Raw genomic sequence first — 6,829 nt, 5'->3', positions numbered from 1 at the left:
ATAAATACATAAACTCCACCCTATCAGAACATTTTTTAGTGCACTAGCAAAGGAAATGGCCCACTCTTCTCAATTATTTGTTCCTGTCTTGACTCACACCTTCTCCTACAAACTATAACATTTGTGGGCAGTGTCCTAATGATTCTATTATCTTCTTTTTCTCCTATGAATTTACATTTGTAATCAACAAAAATTCATTTGCTATGTGGTGAACTATTCAATTTTACGGAGCCTAGTGGGTATTTAGTTTAAAGTATGGTGGTAGTTGCAATTGTATTTTCAAACTCTCAATTGTAAGAAAATGAGCCCTTAAACTTATATTAGTGTTAAAATTGCACACTCGAACTTACATAATTGTAAAAATTGTAATGATTGTATAAGTTTGAGGGTTCAACTTTTATCATTTGGGGTCCAATTTCTACAACTATTATAAGTTTCAAGGTCCATTTTTAACATTTGTATAAGTTTGAGGGCTCGAATTTTACAATTGAAAGTTTAAGAGTGTAATTTCAACTACTACCGTATTTTAGCCGTGGTTTTTGCAATTTTCCATTAATTTAAAAACTATTTGTTAAAACAATACACTGATTCTATTTATAATGATCATAAGTGAATAGTAATCTTGGCCTTCTCAAGTCAACTAATTTCCAAAACAAACTCTACAATAGCCTCTAAAACAACATTATAGGATTGCTTAAGCCTTAATGATGTTTTATTGAATTGATGTATTTGGTTTGGTCGATACATCAAAGCAAAAACTAAGCAAATCTCATGAGATGTTTCTGAGTTTCTTCATGCTCTTCCCTTTTCCCCCCATTTTGTTTATTTGGTTTGTCAATTTGGACAAATAAAGCCATCCTCAAAATGTATATATTATTGGGAACTTTAGTCAAATCAAACGAAACTTATAAAAATATCTAACGAAAATGTGGAACTCTCTTCATAAAGAAGATGGAATGTACTAAACTTCATTGAGAATAGAGTTTATTATCACAATATGAAACTGGGAAGTCAGATTTATGTTACTATTTTGTGACATGCTGCCAAGATTAAATTAAGACAACTACCAAGAAGAAACTATGGAGTAGCCATAGAGAAAAATGAAAGTTGAAACCAAGCAAGAAGAACCTTCTGAACATTATAATCACATACCAAAGAGAGAACCTTACAATAGAGATTCAACATAACAGATCTTGAAGCATCTCATTTTAAAGATTCAAGATGGTGTGGTCTCGCTCGTCTGGCTTTGGAGGCAGCGATAACATCATCACCTGTGAGCGTTGGGTTGTTTCGTGGCGTCGATCTTGCTGCATGGCTTGCAGTGGATGGGATATGAATACAGACGCATATCAATTGGCACCAGACCTTGCTGAAGTGCCAACTGTTTTAGCCTATCCATCTCAAAACCAACCACCTATCTTCTGCTTTCTTTGACAGTATTGATGCCAAGCTTCTTGTATTTTATAGGCTGCCCAGACTCTCCATTCTCGAGAATAGAACCTAGAGAACAAGGATTAAAAATTGATTAGAAGAACTCTATGGGGGGACACAACTGCAGCGAAATTTATACATTTGTGCAGTAAAAAAGCATGCGTCATTGATTGGCTATTAGGGAGGCACTGGATGTAGAACTGACTAACTACAGATTGCAGCTGATTAGCCCCTAGAGCAAAGGCTTCAACCTTAGTTTGAGATTAAATTGCTCTGGTTGAAATTGGAAGAGAAATGAGGTGGTCTTCCATCACCCATCGAATTTTCTCTTCACCATAAAAAGTCGCCAGTCTTGAGAATGATCTTGTAAGGTGTGGTATACCTAGAACTAGTAGCATCCGGCTTTCCTTTCATGATAAATACCATCATAGCAACTGGTTCGCCCTCTTGCAAAATGATGCTATCCTCTGTGAATAACACTGGCTTGAGACATCCGTGCATTACGTCTAATAGTCGGTTATCAATGCCAATAAAAAGTGGCACCTAAAGCATCCAGGGTTAACGAATACAAAAAGGTTTAGAGTTTAGTGGAGAAATATGCCAAAGTAGAAGGAAAAGAACTTACTTTCTTAAGATTAGTGAAGCAAGCATCAAAGTGAAGAAGCCGTTTGATGTCTCTTCTGAGGTCTCTTGGAAGGTCATTGATCACTTCCTCTTCCTTAACTCCCCTATTTAGCTGCCATTTGTACTGATCATATCATCTAATATGCCGTCTCAACTTCTTTGGGAGCTTAAGTTGTGCCATCCAATTCTCGGTATCTCTTCGGTTAATTCTCATCTGCTCTACTCTAGCATTACTTGACTGCAGATATTTCTGTCAAGAGGAACAATTCACAATTGAAAGTTTGAGTAGTTAAATAGGGAATGAAATACTATTTGGTACTTGACAGAGTGATGAAATCAAAGAGAATCATTATTAACTAAACAAACATGTCTGGAGCATAGCATAATAAAGTTTTCTGTTAGACTTAACGTATTTCAAATTGAATGAATCGAACATCATGACCTGAATGTTGCTAACGAGTAATGCAAATAAAGCCATACCAAGGATGGTGATAAAGATAGCAAAAAGAACCTGTAACAGAAAGAACCGAAGACAAAAGATGTAGTAGGCAGTTTATTGATGTCTTCTTCATTCTGTTTCGTTTGTTGTAACCACTAGAGCTTCTTCCGTTGAAAATGAGAGCCTTTATAAAAGGCGAAAGAATGAGAGAATGAGAGAGAGAGCATTCATTCTGTAAAGAAGTTGAAAAGAAGAAGTAATAAAGATACCCTCCCTTTTTGCACAGTGGACGTAGGCCTTTGACCGAACCACTAAAATTCTTGTGTTCTTTCTTTCTCAACGATCATCTAGCTTTTTCCTAAGTATCGCCTACACGATTGTTTAGTTCCTCTTGCATCGTCCAGTTCCACTTTGCATCGTCTATACGATCGTCTAGTTCCTAAACTATCGTCTATATGATCGTCTAGTTCCACTTAACTATCGTCTACACGATCGTCTAGAGCTTCTTAGTATCATCTACACAATTGAACTATCGTCTAGTTCCTCAGAGCATCGTCTACACGATTGTGCTCGCATACAGGTAAACGATTGAAGATTTTGAAGTCTAAAGGATATCATCTTTCCTGAGTCTTGAAGTGAATTAGACCATTTATGCTGAGTAGTTTGGGCCTGCAAACAAGAGAATTATAGTTAATCTGGGGCCACAGAACCTCCCCATGTAATTGCTTACTGCAAGGTTTTGTCCACTAGAGCTGTAGAAAGATAAGCAAGTTCTACTTCAAAGTGTATGTTGCTCCATAACTTCAATTTATTAAGTGTAATGCATTTACTTCTTGGATGATAGAATTTGTAAATGGAGAAGGTGGAGCTTATAACAGTAGTTTCACATCACTTTCCTTAGTAGAGTAGTGGAAAGAATGGAAAATTCTTACAAACCTGACATTTTGCAGAGCCCACCAGAAAGAATGAATGAACTTGCGGAACTCATCGTCTCGGTTAAATGGAACTTAAAGGCTTCAACATACATCCCAAAGTCGAAGGCATTGTCACCTTCAGACGCTTTATGAGAGCAATACGCATCTATAAACAGGTAAGCTTGTCTGTTGGGATCTCCATAATACAGAAAATTGCTGGTACAGTTATTTTTCTTACATGCCTCGTGCCGGTATTTTGCTTGTTCTACGAAAAATAAATACCAAAGGGCACCAACTACCTGATTCATCATATTCAGTGCTCATAAAGAGAAGTCCTTTCCAAACCAAAATATAAAAGGTGATGATTTTTTTATTGCTATAAAATCAAATGAATACATACATGACTAGCTTGCATATAAATAAGGAGATTGAAGGCAGCTCTACTCCAGGCTCGTTCTGTTAGTATGCCAGAAGTTCTGACTCCTTCTTTATATAGTGGATAAATTCGAAGAAGCCTTGGAATGTATTGCAAAAGAACTGCAATCTTTACAAACTTCTTTGTCTTCATTGGAATCGAGCCTTTCAATGCAGGTACGAGAACTAGTACCAACAGCTGAATGACAAACGATTCACAAGAATCAATCAAATAGCTTAACAATCAATCAAATAGCTTAACAATATTCCACTCTCAAACAGCATACAGAACAAAACAAGCACAAAATGTTAGTTCAATAAAAAGAAAAAGAAGATTATAAATTGAGCTTTAAAAAACTGGTTGTCTGAAATTTAGCATTCAAAAGGACAAGATAAGCCAAATGTTATGCTCATGATGCAAAGACCAGATGCTGCCAGAGACTACACTGAACTTATACCTGAGACAGTGGGAGAATGGATAAGAGATCAATAGTGAAGTTTGAAGAGAGGTATCTCTTTGCTATAACTGCTAGATCTCGAATTAATTCAGCACTTCCTGACTCTGGTAAAGAAGAGGGCAGAAAACCTGTTCGAAATTCAAAGATGATGTGAAGTAGATAAAATATGTCAATGAAGGAACGGACAACGCAAGCAGTGATCATAAGGGGACGGCCAGTGGTTAGGCATTGATGTTGTCTATCAAACACTGGGATGTAAAAGAAGAGAGGGTCAGCAGCTACTGCTATGACAGACACGACAAATATTTTGTTCCATTGCTGAAGGAATGGCTCCTTTGGGTCAAGAGTTTTCTTCCGAACAATAGAAAATCTTCTCTCCATTCTCCCCAATATTGGCCATTTCTTTTGTTGGGTAGCTCCAAAATTGACAAAGAAACCACGTAGATATTGAATCCTATATATCATCATTGACCAAGTGTAGAAGTACATGTCAGTGTTGATAGGATCAAATTCAAGCAAGTCATTCATGGAAATATTCAATCGATCGAAAGCATCACCAGACTACTAAACTCAAAAGCTTAAGACGATAAACTACGATAAATTTAATTATATCAATACTTCAACAGAGAGAAAGAATTAAGAATGTTCAGACCTTACAGGTTTTGGTTTCCAGGAACCCTTGAATTTGGACATCAGTACACAAAATGAGGGGCTAAACTGTTGCTCTGATAGTGCCTCGCCTCCCTTATGTGCTCTGTAACTTCAGAATCAAAGTGCTTCAGTAAAAAACAAGATCCACAACCTATAGTTACATGAAAAACTTAACCTTTCTTTCATATAAAATATGGTCACTAGCATGAAAGACAAAGCTTATGAAGAAAAAAACCGCTTGTTGGGTTATTGAATTGAAATCACAGAAGTGATGAAGAGGGAGTATGTGTAAGATAAGAAAATGATTGCTCATTATAAAAGAGCTTTTCACACAAAATTCCCTTGCTCTTCCACTTCTGTGTCGCTCCGGGCATTGTATTTGTGGGCCTTCATTGCATGTCCATCTTTTGGTCTAACCATTTAAGTAAAAATATTTGTGTTAAACTACAAATTTAGTCCTACGAATCTACTAGACACAAATTTCAAAATATATAGACTAAACTTGACGATAACTTATAATCAGGACATACAAACAGAAATAATTTAACCAATGTTTCTATATCTTACGTAAAGTGCTTGAAATAATAATTTTAATTAGTTGCAATACATAATTTTAAATACCACTTATTATATATTTGAAAGATTTTTTATCAACTACCTTAATTCACTTTTTGGTCAATCATCCCTGGAGTATTCTTCACAAGGGGTTTTTGAATTGATCCAATTTTTTTAACATGCTTTTTTCAAAAAAAGATAGCATTTTAATCATTCAAAATTCCTAAAACAAACCTGCACTAAACCGAATATCAATATCAAATCGAAATTTTACATATATATCAATGCATATATAGATAAAACATTGATATCGATGGATATTTCTAGAAATCATAAAGATTATAAAAGTTATTAAATTAATAATTAAGTTGTTTTTAATTTTAAACTAAGTTATAGATCATATTACTAGTATTTATGATCATTTTGATAGTGATACTAATAATGTTCCTTCGAAATGATAACATTGCAGCAAATGTAAGCAGAGACAGTTAAAGACTCAAAGCAAGCTAGCAGTTCAAAAGAAAGGTACTTTGGAAAAAGGGTAATTTCAGAGTTCAAATTCAGACTCCACTCCATCCTATCATAACAATTTTAAGAGAAGAAAAGAAAATGGCCCACACTCCTCAATTATTTGTTCCTGTCCTGACTCATCTTATCCAGAAACCTTAACATTTGTGAGCAAGAGGCCGAATGAGCTTATACCCTTTTTCTCCTATTAATATTAAGGAGCTGATAACATCAAGTTCAAGCAAGTCATTCATGGAAATATTCAATCAATGGAAGCATCACCAGACTACTAAACTCAAAAGCATAAACCGATGAACTACAGTAAATTTAATTATATCAGTACTTCAGCAGAGAAAGAATTAAAAATGCTCAGACCTTACAGGTTCCTTACAGGTTTCGGTTTCCGGGAACACTTCAACTTGGACATCAGTACACAAAACGTGGGGCTAAACTGTTTTGCTCTGATAGTGCCTTCCTTTTGTGCTGCTTAGCTTCAGAATCAAAATGTTTCAGTGGAAAACAAGATTCACAACCTACAGTAACATGAAAAGTTAACCCTTCTTTCATAAAAAATATGGTCACTAGCAATGAAAGACAAGAAAGTAGTGGCACTTGAGCTTATGAAGAATAATTTTTATTTTTTTATTTTTTTCAAAAGCTATGCGAATCACACTAGAAATTGTGTAGAACTCTACTCTGGTTTTGCTGGTGCTGTCCGTGAAATAACAGTGTCACAAGGAAGAGAAACTGTAAATAATGCTTTTTTTCTTCTTACAATTGAACCTCTGACTTTGAGATCAATAGTACAAGTTCAATTTTCCTTTTCCTCTAATGAG

The 6,829-nt window shown here is 35.4% G+C and overlaps 1 pseudogene; it reads right to left on the bottom strand.

Annotated features, from left to right (window-relative positions):
* Nucleotides 1-1,414: 1,414 nt before the first annotated feature.
* Nucleotides 1,415-6,665, bottom strand: LOC120075798 (annotated as a pseudogene).
* Nucleotides 6,666-6,829: the final 164 nt, after the last annotated feature.

Source organism: Benincasa hispida, chromosome 1 (genome assembly GCF_009727055.1).
Source record: "Benincasa hispida cultivar B227 chromosome 1, ASM972705v1, whole genome shotgun sequence".
Lineage (NCBI taxonomy): Eukaryota > Viridiplantae > Streptophyta > Magnoliopsida > Cucurbitales > Cucurbitaceae > Benincasa > Benincasa hispida.
Note: the sequence above shows the minus strand (reverse complement) of the source record. Positions and strands in the feature narration are given on the sequence as shown.